Source organism: Haliotis rufescens, unplaced genomic scaffold (assembly GCF_023055435.1).
Source record: "Haliotis rufescens isolate VD_foot unplaced genomic scaffold, xgHalRufe1.0.p SCAF_21, whole genome shotgun sequence".
Lineage (NCBI taxonomy): Eukaryota > Metazoa > Mollusca > Gastropoda > Lepetellida > Haliotidae > Haliotis > Haliotis rufescens.
Genome location: NW_025963902.1, coordinates 296,849 through 311,806, shown reverse-complemented (window position 1 = coordinate 311,806; position 14,958 = coordinate 296,849).

Genomic DNA, 14,958 nt, shown 5'->3' with positions numbered 1-14,958 from the left:
AAGTTGCCATTACTCCCAATAAACCCGAGCTCAATGTCTAGGGGAACATTGTATACGCAGTAAAACAGTTCATGAGTTTAACTTCGCTTTAAACAGCACTTCAGTTATGTCAGCGCTTTTTCTTTTTGTAAAAGTCCGAGGTGAATCAAGTCGAAGGCGGTTACCAATGGTGACATCAGCGAGCACGGAATAGATGCTGACGAACCAAGGGTCATAATCAGGAGGATTTTTGGAATTCAAACCCACCATAATAGGATTCTGGCAGTGACGCACTCTAGTCCACCGTGCCCCCAAAATATATGGAATACCTAAAACATTTTAAGGTTTGTCCGAAATCAGATATACGCCTATATGGAAAATATATTGAAGAGTGCATATCAGTAATAGTAGTATACCTGTCAATGCGACGGTACAACCACGTGTTTGACCCAGGTCACGCTGTATCTACAGGCCACAAACAGGTTTCTGTGACCGCTAGTTTATTTCCGGGACATGTCGAACGGCGTTTACGGAAAGATACGAGACCCAACCAGCCGTGTACTTTATCAACTCTGCACAACGGAAACACGATTCTGAAATTCGTTCACACACATGTCACTGTGCACGTAACGTAAGGACGTGTCAAGCGTAGATGCCGTACACCGTATTTTCTGTATAAAGAACCCGGGCACCATTTAAGGTCCAATTATACGAGTCATATTTTGTTAAATCAAATTAAATTAATAGTTCGATATATGTACCATACGGTTGTATTGAGAGGGTCGGATATAAGTACGATTCGGTTGTGTTGACGGGCTCGATATATGTACCATACGGTTATGTTGAAGGTTGATATATGTACCATACGGTTGTGTTGAAGGTTGATATATGTACCATACGGTTGTGTTGAAGGTTGATATATGTACCATACGGTTGTGTTGAAGGTTGATATATGTACCATACGGTTGTGTTGAAGGTTGATATATGTACCATACGGTTGTGTTGAAGGTTGATATATGTACCATACGGTTGTGTTGAAGGTTGATATATGTACCATACGGTTGTGTTGAAGGTTGATATATGTACCATACGGTTGTGTTGAAGTTGATATATGTACCATACGGTTATGTTGAAGGTTGATATATGTACCATACGGTTGTGTTGAAGTTGATATATGTACCATACGGTTGTGTTGAAGGTCGATATATGTACCATACGGTTGTGTTGAAGGTTGATATTATGTACCATACGGTTATGTTGAAGGTTGATATATGTACCACACGGTTATGTTGAAGGTTGATATATGTACTATACGGTTGTGTTTGGAGGGTTTGATACATGTACCATCGTGTTCTGTTGAGAGGGCTTGATACATACCATACGGTTGTGTTGAGAGTTTGAAACATATACCATAGAGCTATTTTCTTGCGCGTCAGTCCAGCAGGTTGGGTTTCACTTGTTGACTTGGCTGTATTACACACGCACACCTTTGAATACTCCTTGATCTAACTCTGCGTTTCACTCTGGTGACCTTGACCCGACATCGAACGGTTTTCGATTCATGGACTTCTGCATTTGACCTTGGCCTTCTCTAGACTGACAGCCCCCGAAATAAAGCGTGTATGTATATGGTTACTAGCATTGTGATTAGTGGACCGTTTCAAAACACCAAGCTACGTGTTTACAGGGTAAACAAATAGAATTTCATCTATGGCTTTGACAAGACAACATAACAGCCATCTGCACGTTGCGGTCCTCAAGTAGGGTCTATTTTGTACCGTGTACAAGTTATAGCTTGACTGAAAGATTCTATTTTCAGATATAAAGGTTACTCCATTTTGTGTTTTCAGTGTGATTATGTAATGAATGGCATTATTTGGTTACACATAAAAGAGTATAATAAGCCACCTACCCAGGTTCTAAAACTGTGAATATTGACTTAGTGGTAGGAATAGGTCCCAAGCACTGCATGCTTGTATTCTGTGTGGATTCCAGGTCACAATAGGTCCCAAAGACTGCATGCTTGTCTGTAGTGGATTCCAGGTCACAATAGGTCCCAAAGACTGCATGCTTGTCTGTGTGGATTCAAGGGTCACAATAGGTCCAAAGACTGCATGCTTGTATTCTGTGTGGATTCCAGGTCACAATAGGTCCCAAAGACTGCATGCTTGTCTGTGTGGATTCAAGGGTCACAATAGGTCCCAAAGACTGCATGCTTGTCTGTAGTGGATTCAAGGGTCACAATAGGTCCCAAAGACTGCATGCTTGTCTGAAGTGGATTCAAGGGTCACAATAGGTCCCAAAGACTGCATGCTTGTCTGTAGTGGATTCAAGGGTCACAATAGGTCCAAAGCACTGCACGCCTGTCTCTCTCTATGGATTCCAGGTCCCAATAGGTCCCAAGCACTGCACGCCTGTCTCTCTCTATGGATTTAACGTCCCAATAGGTCCCAAGCACTGCATGCCTGTCTCTCTCTATGGATTCCAGGTCCCAATAGGTTCCAAGCACTGCATGCCTGTCTCTCTCTATGGATTCCAGGTCCCAATAGGTCCCAAGCCCCTCATGCTCACTCACTCATTCACTAGGCACTCGTGAAGAGCAACCTCCTCGTGGTGAGTGCTGGGTAGCGCTAATCGCTCTTCCCCCGTGTGGAACCGGGGTAGAATAATTCCACAGCACCCCATTGCTGGTCGTAAGAGGCGACCAAAGTGGGCAGCCCGTTTGCCGTGGGTTGCGTCCCTGTGTCGGCGGAGGACGGGAGTCTGGTAGTTGAGGGCACTGGTTCCAGGAACAGTGTTCCTTTGCCCAACACACTACTTTGACCCTTACTTCGCCTAGACGGGTGGTAGGATGGGCCCGGTCCTATCAATCGGCTGGTCATGCCAAGCCCTGTGCATTAAATTGTGTATGCACACTCGTGATTTATATAAATATATTGTTTGGTCTTGGCCAATATATTACATATTTGAACTCACAAATTATTTATGTTACAAATTGCCTAGAGTCTAATGCCAGAAGGCGGTGGCTCATGGGCCAATCTGGTAATGTTGACCACTGTATTCTATATGTCTCTAGTTTATTGTTACGGGCAGAACCAGTCTGGCAGTCAACTTTGTAGACAAATGTAGCTATGCATGTCATATTTGCTGGAGTATAACACCCCTGTATCCCTGGTGTTTGCATGCTGGAGATCCGATGCAATGTAACACTGCCCTTGTTGGTGTTCGATGGTGGGTGGGGAGCAGGGGTGCTGAAATATTTTCCTTTCACCATGGCCCTTCAATTGTCTGGTTCCAACCGTCCAAAACGAAGACATTTAGATGTTGATGCAGAAACTGACGATGTATCTCAACATATCGATACCTGGGCTCGATTCCTAGTAATAGAGACCCTTGATAAACAACCTATCAAACTCAATCCGTTTGCTGTATCGAAAGCCATTTCCGGAATTTGTGGAGAGGTGAAGAACGTGACTCGTCAACGTAGTGGTTCCCTCCTGGTTGAATGTGCAAAGAAACAGCAATCTCTCAATCTACTATCTGTCAAATTGTTTGCCAATATTGAGGTTGCTGTGTCTGAGCACAGAACACTTAACTCTTGCCGTGGCATTGTGCGTGACTGGACCCGTTGTCTGTCTGACATGTCAGAGCAGGAGATTGTTTCAGAATTAGGACAGCAAGGTGTAACTGCCGTCAAAAGGTTTACCAGGAAGCAAGATGGAGATGTTGTTCAAACAAATACCTATCTTTTTACCTTTTCGAGACCTACTCTTCCTACATCGATCAAAGCTGGCTACATGAATATTGGAGTGGAGGTGTATGTCCCCTCTCCACTCCGGTGTTTCAAATGCCAAAAGTTCGGCCATGGATCGAAATATTGCACTAGATCCCCAGTTTGTCAACGATGTAGTGGGAGCCATGACAGCTCAGACTGCAGCGAGGACCTTAAGTGTAAAAATTGTGATGGTCATCACTTGGCCTCTTCAAAATCTTGCCCTGTTTGGATTTTAGAATCTAAAATCCTTAAATTAAAACATACAAACAACATCACTTATCATGATGCACGAAAGCTGGTTGTTCCCACGCTTCCAACAACTACATCAAACTTATCTTATTCTGCTGCAGTATCCCGTTCCACTCCATCTAATTCTATCACATGTCAGACAGATCTTACTTGGGTCCACTCTGATCAGCCCCTTAAAATGGCATCCATGAGTCAGAATAAAGGAACATCTACATCATCATCTGACACAGATAATCAGCCTCCAAGCGAGCCTGCACAGCAGCCTGCCAGTCAGTCTACACGTCAGCCTGCACAAAGTACTGAACATGCAAATATTCAAAAAAAGGAAAGGAAAAGACAAAACAAAAAACAAACTCAAAGAAGCGCATCTCCTCCTGAGGTACCTCTTACTAACTCGTTTGGACCTCTGGATATGGAGGTGACCCTGTCTTCCGAAGACAGAGGTAGAAATCCTTCTTCCTCACGACCACGTGAGAGGTCACCTATTGAACCACCGTGACTCCATCCAATAACCTAATCCAATGGAATTGCAGAGGACTTAGAAATAATTTTAATGACATTCAATTATTGATACAGGATTTTAAACCGTCTGCTTTATGTCTACAGGAGACATACCTTAAAAGTACTGACAAATTTGATATTAGGCAGTATAACTGTCATCATTCATATTCTCCCCCAGGCGACAAAGCAACTGGAGGGTCATCTATTTTGGTGAGACAGGGCGTGATTCACAGCCCTGTTTCTATCAATTCAAATCTTCAAGCTGTTGCTGTTCGTTTAACTTTGAACGTTGTCTTTACTCTGTGTTCCTTGTATATTCCTCCATCCACTATGCTTCGACAAACAGATCTTCAAAATCTATATGATCAGCTACCCAAGCCATGCATCATCGTGGGTGATTTGAATGGGCACAACCCTTTATGGGGAAGTGTTACCACAAACAATAAAGGGAAAATACTTGAGGAATTCATTTCAGATAATAATTTATGTATCTGTAATGATGATTCAAACACTTATTTACATCCTGCCACTGGATCGTACTCATCTCTTGATCTGTCTCTCACAGATTCAAATCTATTTAATGAATTTGACTGGTCGGTCCATGATGACCTCTGCGGAAGTGATCACTTTCCCACTATTCTTAAAGCTGTGAAGCCGAATCCTGAAAACTCGACATCCAGGTGGAATTTTAAGAAGGCCGATTGGTCATTATATGAAATATTGTGCACTGCAAAATTAACCCCTCATCATTTTCAAAACGTTGAAGATCCGATTCAATTGTTTTCAGATCAGCTCAATGAAATAGCTGATCAAACAATTCCTAAGTCCTCTGCAATTCCTCATATTCGCAAACCGTGGTTTACCTACGAATGTAAACAGGCACGGAAGTGTAGGAAGAAAGCGGAAAAGTACTTCCGCCGACATCCCACAGTTCATAATTTAGATCAAGTAAAAATTACAAATGCAAAAGCCAGGCGGGCTTATAAACAAAATAAGCGTCAATCTTGGAGGACCTACGTCTCCAAAATAAATTCCCGTACTCCTATATCCAAAGTATGGAACATGATACAAAAAATTAAAGGCAAAGGATCAAAATCTTCTGTTCACCATTTGAAGGAAGGTGATCAGTTATTAACTGATAAATCAGACATTGCCAATAAACTTGGTGAAACATTGGCAAAACATTCGTCATCGTCTAATTATGCCCCTGAATTCATAAAATATCAGAAACAACAGGAAAAGAAACATGTTAATTTTAACTCTGATAACGGGGAAGACTATAATGAAGTGTTTTCCTTCCATGAGCTACATACCGCCCTAGGGCAAGCTCATGATACAGCGGCTGGTGCTGATAATATTCACTATCAGCTCCTGAAACATTTGCCTGATTCATGTCTAGAAACACTATTAGATATATTTGACCACATATGGACGTCGGGGAATTTTCCTCCTTCTTGGCATAATGCTATTGTAGTCCCTATCCCAAAGCCGGGTCGGGATCACAAAGATCCATCCAATTACCGTCCTATATCTTTAACCAGCTGTGTCTGTAAAACCATGGAGCGAATGGTAAATAATAGATTGGTTTGGTTCTTAGAAACCAATAACCTACTAACAAATATCCAATGTGGTTTTCGCAATAATCGAAGTACTATAGATCATTTAGTACGATTGGAATCGTTTGTTAAAAATGCTATTGTTAACAAACAACATGCTGTGTCAATTTTTTTCGATCTTGAGAAAGCTTACGACACTACCTGGAAGCATGGCATTTTAAAAGATTTACACGACTTTGGTCTGAGAGGCCGCTTACCACATTTTATATCACAGTTTTTAGCGGGCAGGCAGTTTCAAGTCCGAGTGGGTTCAACCCTGTCTGACCATTATAATCAGGATCAGGGTGTCCCACAAGGAAGTATATTGTCAGTTACTCTATTTAGTGTTAAAATCAATAGTCTTTCAAAGGTTTTAAGTGATGCAGTGGATGGGTCACTTTTCGTAGATGATTTTAATATATCTTGTCGTGGTAAAAATATGCACACTATTGAAAGACAGCTACACTTATGCCTTAATAAAATACATAAATGGTGTCTAGAGAATGGGTTCAAGTTCTCTAAAGTCAAAACAAACTGTATCCATTTTTGCCGCAAATATAAACCGCATACGGACCCTGAACTGTTTTTGGCTGGTTTTCCTATTAAAGTTGTCAAGGAAGCCAAGTTCTTGGGTATTATGGCACTCGTGAAGAGCAACCTCCTCGTGGTGAGTGCTGGGTAACGCTAATCGCTCTTCCCCCGTGTGGAACCGGGGCAGAATATTTCCACAGCACCCCATTGCTGGTCGTAAGAGGCGACCGAATTGGGCAACCTGTTTGCCGTGGGTTGCGCCCCTGTGTCGGTGGAGGACGGGATTCTGGTGGTTGAGGGCAATGGAGCCAGGAACCGGTGTTCCTTTTGCCCAACACACCACTTCGACCCTTACTTCACCTAGACGGGTGGTAGAATTGGCCCGATTCTATCAATCGGCTGGTCACGCCATGCCCTGTGCATGGAAAAGTGCCACTTTAGATCTATATCATATTTAACCATTTTTATGATGTAATGTGATATTCCAACTTATGCCAATATAATTATTGCCTAGAGTCCTATGCCAGAAGGCGGTGGCTCATGGGCCAATCTGGTGATGTCAACCTCCGAATTCTATATGTCTCCAATGTTCTGTCACGGGCCGAACCAGCTGGACATTTCTTTTTGGTAGACAAATGTAGCTATTCGTGTTGTATTTGCTGGAGTATACCACCCCTGTAGCCCTGGTGTTGTAGTCCGGCTTCCGCTGCAGCGTCGTCCTTTTTGACACTCGATGGCGGGTGGGGATCAGGGGTGCCGAATACTATTACCACACCATGTCTCACAACCCAACTCCTGGTTCTTTGAAAACGAATAAACGTCGCCATGTGGACTCTTTGTCGTCTGATGAAGATGTCTCTCCAGATGTTGCTAATTCTTGGCCTAGGTTCATAGTTATCTCGTCTTCTGATGGAAACCCTCTCAAACTAAATCCTTTTGCTGTCTCCAAGGGCATTCAGAGTTCCTGTGGAGAAGTAAAAAACGTAACTCGTCTCCGAAATGGTTCGCTTCTTGTGGAATGTGCACGGAGACAACAATCTGTCAATCTGCTGGGTCTCCAGCAGTTTGTTAACACCCAGGTTGTTGTTTCAGTGCACAAGTCTCTGAACTCCTGTCGAGGAATTGTTAGAGATCGGGCAAAGTGTCTGTCTGACATGACGGAAGATGAAATTACAGCAGCATTGACAAATCAAGGCGTTACCTCTGTGAAACGTTTCACTAGAAAACAAGACAATAATATTATCAAAACAAACACTTACCTGTTTACTTTCAGACTCTCTACTCTCCCCAAATCACTTAAAGCAGGTTATTGTAACATCGGTGTGGAGGTATATATACCTAACCCACTCCGATGTTTTAAATGTCAACAGTTTGGCCATGGTGCCAAGACCTGCACTCACAAAACTGTCTGCATTCGTTGCAGTGGTGCTCATGAGAGCCCTGAGTGCACAAATGAAATCAAGTGTGCCAATTGTGATGGTCCACATTTGGCATCATCAAAATCCTGCCCAAAATTTGAACATCAGTCGCAAATCCTCAAAATTAAGTACACCAACAATATTTCTTTTTTTGAAGCGAAGAAATTAGTCCCTCTTCAATCTTCACCTCATTCTTATACGTATTCTGCTGCAGTTTCTTCTTCTCCTGCTCCTGTTCCAACTGCTCCCAAGGTTACAACAACTTCTATTTCATGTCAAACAGACATATCTTGGGTGACAGATCCACAGGTCACGCTTGATGAGACGCAAATTAGACAGACGAGTACATCAGCCTCTCAGACAGAGAATCCAACAGCAGATCCATTTTAACCACCATCTGACCCAACATCTGAACATGAAATTGAGACATTACCCATGACAAATAAGAAAAAGAAACAGTTGAGGAAAAAATCAGGGCACTCCAGCATGTGGATGTGCCTCCTATTTTAGAAACCCCTGTAACGGTTCACAATTCGTTTGAACCGCTTGATATGGATGTCACTCCATCACACCCAGTAAGTGGTAGTGGCCATTCCATACGTTCTAGATCCCCAGTTGAGCCTCCATGAGTGGCTCCCTAAATTTGATTCAGTGGAATTGCAGAGGCCTCAGGAAGAATTTTAATGAGGTACAATTGTTGGTACAAGATTTTAGACCATCTGCACTATGTCTACAAGAGACGTATCTTAAGCAGACCGACAACTTTGATTTGCGTCAGTACACGTCATATCATTCATTTTCTCCACCGGGAAATAAAGCTACGGGATGATCTACGATTTTGGTGAAACAGGGAGTGATCCACAGCCCTGTTTCACTTCATACTAATCTTCAAGCCTGTGCAGTCCGATTAACTTTGCACCTAACAATTACTTTGTGCTCTTTGTACATTTCACCTTCATCTGCTCTTCAACAGTCTGATATTCAGAGGCTATATGATCAGCTCCCAAAGCCCTGCATCATCATGGGCGATTTAAACGGGCATAACCCTCTATGGGGAAGTCCAAATACAAACAATAAGGGGAAAATCATTGAAGACTTTGCATCTGATAATAACTTATGTATATTTAATGACGATTCAAGCACTTATTTACATCCTGCCACGGGAACTTATTCTGCACTTGATCTATCCCTCACAGATTCAGATATTTACAATGAATTTGAATGGTCCGTACATGACGACCTTTGTGGAAGTGATCACTTCCCTACTGTTCTAAAAGCTGTAAAACCGAATGATGACCCACCTTCATCGCGGTGGAATTTTACAAAGGCAAATTGGTCTTTGTATGAATTATTATGTACGGAACAATTAAAGCCTGAAAATTTCAGTAATGTACCAGATCCCATTCAATTGTTTTCGGCTCAACTCAATGATATTGCTGACCAAACAATTCCTAAGTCCTCTGCAAATCCTCATATTCGTAAACCATGGTTTACTAACGACTGCAAACAAGCAAGAAAGTGTAGGAAGAAAGCGGAAAAGTATTTCCGTAAACATCCTACTGTTCACAATTTGAATTATGTCAAAATTACTAGTGCCAAAGCACGACGTGCTTATAAGCAAAATAAGCGCCGATCTTGGAGGAACTATGTCTCCAATATCAATTCACGGACACCCATGTCCAAGGTATGGAACATGGTTAAAAGAATTAAAGGCAAAGGCTCCAAATCGTCTGTACATCATCTTAAAGACGGTGACAAATGTATAACTGATAAAATTGATATTGTAAATAAACTTGGCGAAACTCTTGCCAAAAATTCTTCATCATCAAATTATGTTCCTGAATTTCAGAGTTATAAGAAACTACAGGAAAAGAAAAAAGTTAATTTTGATTCTAACAATGGTGAAGATTACAATGAAATTTTTTCATTGCATGAGCTACATACCGCTCTTGAGCAAGCTCATGATACTGCAGCTGGGGATGATAATATCCATTATCAGTTATTGAAGCATTTGCCTGAATCCTGTCTTGTGACACTTTTGGATATTTTTGACCAAATATGGACTTCAGGGAATTTCCCTCCTTCATGGCATAATGCCATTGTTGTCCCTATACCCAAACCTGGCCGAGATCATACAGATCCCTCAAATTATCGCCCTATATCGTTAACCAGTTGTGTTTGCAAAACCATGGAACGAATGGTGAATAATAGATTAGTTTGGTACCTGGAAACCAATAACCTTCTCACAAATATTCAATGTGGTTTCCGGAAAAATAGAAGTACTATTGATCATTTAGTACGCTTAGAATCCTTTGTTAAAAATGCTATTGTCAATAAACAACACGTAGTATCAATTTTCTTTGATCTTGAGAAGGCCTACGATACTACCTGGAAGCATGGCATTTTAAAGGATTTACATGATTTTGGCTTGAGAGGTCGTTTACCTCATTTTATATCTCAGTTTTTAACAGACAGGCAATTTCAAGTCCGAGTGGGTACAACCCTGTCTGACCATTACAATCAGGATCAGGGTGTCCCACAAGGCAGTATATTGTCTGTCACTTTATTTAGTATTAAAATAAATAGTCTGTCCAAGGTTTTAAACGATTCAGTAGATGGATCACTTTTTGTGGATGATTTTAATCTATCTTGTTGTGGGAAAAATATGCATGCAATAGAGAGGCAGTTACAAATCTGTCTCAATAAAATTCACAAGTGGTGTCTAGAAAATGGGTTTAAATTTTCTAATTCTAAAACTAACTGTATACACTTCTGCAGAAAATATAAGCCGCATAAAGACCCTGAATTATTTTTGAATGGCACCTCTATCAAAGTTGTAAAGGAGGCCAAGTTCTTGGGACTCATCTTTGATAGCCATTTAACTTTCTTACCACACATTAAATCACTTAAAGCTAAATGCCTGAAGGCGCTTGATTTATTGAAAGTTGTATCAAATTCCAAGTGGGGAGGGGATCAGACATCCCTCTTACACTTATACAGGTCGTTTCTGCTGCGAACATTACCTTTCAGGATATAGCTCCCACAAATCTTTTTTCATCGCCTCCTTGGCAGATGGTAAGACCAACTGTAGACCTCACATTAACTAGACAAAAAAAATCTGATACCAATCCACTTATTTATAAACAAGAATATAATCAATTACGAAACACTTATGACACTTATAAATCTATATTTACAGATGGATCCAAGGATGGTGGCGCAGTTGCTAGTGCCACCATCATTGGATCCAGAACAGTATCTTCGCGCTTGCCTGATAATAGTTCCATATTCACAGCAGAAGCACATGCAATTTTAACAGCACTTCAGTATATCAAGAACAAATCCAAACACAAAGAATTCATTATTTTTTCAGATTCACTTTCGTGTCTTCAGGCTATTAAAAATATGTCCTGTAAACATCCATTTTTAATTGAAATTCTTGAGTTATTTAATGATCTTGCTACTGGCCAATGTGACATCGTCTTTTGTTGGTTACCAAGCCATGTTGGTATTACTGGTAACACTATGGCTGATGCTGCTGCAAAAGCAGCACTCAACAAATCTGTGACACCACTTCTTTTACCATACAGTGATTATAAACCTATAATTAGATCTTACATCCGTGATCTGATGCAAAAGAAGTGGGACACCCAAGTAGGTATCAATAAATTACATCAAATTAAACCAAATATTGGTTACACCTACTTGGGCTGTCAGTCCAGATTTGAAGAGGTCATTATGCGACGATGTCGTATTGGCCATTCGAGATACACGCATGAATATTTATTGAAAGGTGAGGATCCTCCGTTTTGTATCCCTTGTGATGAAAGAATCACGGTCAGGCATGTCCTGCTTGACTGTATTGATTTTTCCATCACAAGGGATAAATATTTCAGTGCAACATCAATAATGGATCTTTTTAATAATGTTTCGTCTCATTTAATAATTAGCTTTTTAAAAGAAATAGAACTTATACATAAATTTTGATATACGTGTTTTGTAATTAATAAATGATCTTTTACTACTGGTCGAATAAATTGGATAACTAAGATTGTCAGTGGCTGTACCTCGAACGGGGTTGAAGTAGTGTAAAATGATTGTCCCCCGGAGATGGTACGTCAGTCCACGTCATTCATAGTGTATTTATTACTACCATGTTTTTAATTGCAGAATATATGTTGTTTTAATTCGGCTAAATTGGCAATAATCGCCAACCACTGAAGGGATGGTGTAAATCCTGCTGGGGTCCATGCAGGTAGCTAAAGTACTGTAAGTCCCCATGGACCCTGGCGTGGTGATCTACCTTCAGTTGTTGGTGATCTACAGCCTGTTTTTATGTTGTGTTGTAAAATGTTAATAATTTTTTACATGCTCTCTGACTAGTTTTATGTGAATCTGTGATATTCTAGTTATTATACTGCCCTTCGTCGGCAGAATTGTATTCAGTTTAAAATATATTGTTCATGTCAACTTTTGTTTCGTCACGATATGGCTGAAATATTGCCGATGTGACGTTAAACTTTAACTCACTCACTCACTCTTGGGTATTATATTTGATAATCATCTAACATTTTTACCACATATAAGATATCTGAAGACTAAATGTCTGAAGGCAATTGACTTGTTGAAAGTTGTTTCTCATTCAAAATGGGGAGGGGATCGGACAACTCTCCTTCATTTCTATCGTTCTCTCATCCGTTCCAAACTCGATTATGGCTCCATCATTTATGGTGGTGCCTGTAAAAGCAACTTAAAATTATTGGATTCAGTACATCATCAAGGCCTGAGGCTATGTCTTGGTGCCTTTAGAACTTCACCAGTTGACAGTTTATATGTAGAGGCAGACGAGCCATCTCTTAAACAACGTCGAATTAAACTTTCATTGCAATATGTGACTAAATTATACTCAAATCCGTCGAATCCAGCATACGACTGTGTGTTTAATCCCATGTATGAAAATCTATTTCAATCAAAACCAAAGCTTGTTCCCCCTCTAGGGTTCAGAATTAAGCCACATATTACCGCAGCTACTATTGATCTTTCTACTATCTCACCATACCGGTTACTGTCTACACCTCCTTGGCAACTAGTCAAACCAGAGGTAGACCTGACACTAACTACCCTTAAAAAAGCTGATACAAACCAGTTGATTTATCAACAAGAATATGCCCAGTTGCGGTCAAAATATGATACCCATCGCTCTATTTTTACTGATGGCTCCAGGGATGGTGGCAAGGTTTCAAGTGCTACTGTCATTGGATCTAAAAGGGTGTCTTCTAGAATCCCAGATAATAGCTCTATTTTTACAGCTGAGGCCAATGCTATTCTTATAGCTTTGGCCTTCATTCAAAACCAATCATCTCAACAGTTCATCATCTTTTCTGATTCCTTGTCATGCCTTCAAGCAATACATAATTGTTCTTCAAATCATCCGTTAATACTTGACATTTTAGAATTGAATAATGTTCTCGCCACTGCCCAATACGAAATCGTCTTTTGCTGGTTGCCCAGTCATGTTGGCATCGCTGGTAACACTATGGCTGATACTGCTGCAAAGGCAGCCCTCTCCAAATCAGTAACGCCACTACTTTTACCATACAGTGATTACAAGCCAGTAATTAGATGCTACATCAATGATCTGATGCAAAAGAAGTGGAACACCCAAGTGGGTATCAACAAACTTAATGTTATAAAACCATCAATAGGGTATACATACTTGGGTTGCCCTTCAAGACATGATGAAGTTGTTTTGCAACGATGTCGTATTGGACACAGTCGATATACCCACGAGTATCTTTTAAAAGGTGAGGATCCCCCGTTCTGTGTCCCTTGTGATGAGAGAATCACAGTCAAGCATGTTTTGCTTGACTGTGTTGATTTTTCTCTCACAAGGGATAAATATTATCATTCAACATCTTTAACGGATCTTTTTTATAATATCAGTGCTCATTTAATTCTCGGTTTTTTAAAAGAAATACTATTATTTGATAAATTTTGAATTGTTTTAGAATAGTTGGATATTTTTGTCAACTGAGATGTATGTAGGCAGTGCCACTGTGGGGGTTAAAGCAGTGTAAAATTATTGTCCCCTGACAGTGGCACGTGAGTCCATATATATTGAAGTAATTAATATCAACTAGTGTTTTAATTCCTTTATTGTGTTTTGTTTTTTAATATTGGTTAATATTTCATACAACCACTCGTGACCAAAGTGATGGCATAAATCCTGCTGGGAATCATGCAGGAAGCAAAAGCACTGTAAGTCCCCATGATCCCCAGTTAGGTGGTCTAGCTTTAGTCGCCAGTGCACTCTAGCCAGGTTTTACTTTCTAATAACTGTATTGAAAACGTCTTTGTTTTACTATTGCTCAGGTAAGTTTTATGTCTCCACTGTGATAATTACCTTACTGTTTTACTGTCCTTTGCCGACAGAAATTTTAATATAATCAATTTGTTCTCATCGCGATATGGCTGCAATATTGCCGATGCGATGTAAAATTATAACTCACTCACTCACTCACTCACTCACTCACTCACTCACTCACTCACTCACTCACTCACCCACCCACCCACCCACCCACTCACTCACCCACCCACCCACCCACCCACCCACCCACCCACCCACCCACTCACTCACTCACTCACTCACTCACTCACTCACTCACTCACTCACTCACCCACCCACTGCAAATCGGGAAAGTACATTCATGGGTGATGCATGGCTGCATTCCATCTGGACAACAAACGCTTTATGTATTATGCATATGATCTAACATCAACGGGTAGATTTATATTGTAACTGGATAAAAAAATACCCGCCTCGCCATGTGTTCCACATAATAATGTCTGTTGACGTTGTCTAATGGATGCACAGTTTCCCAGTCCTTGAGCCATAAGCACAGTAAAATGA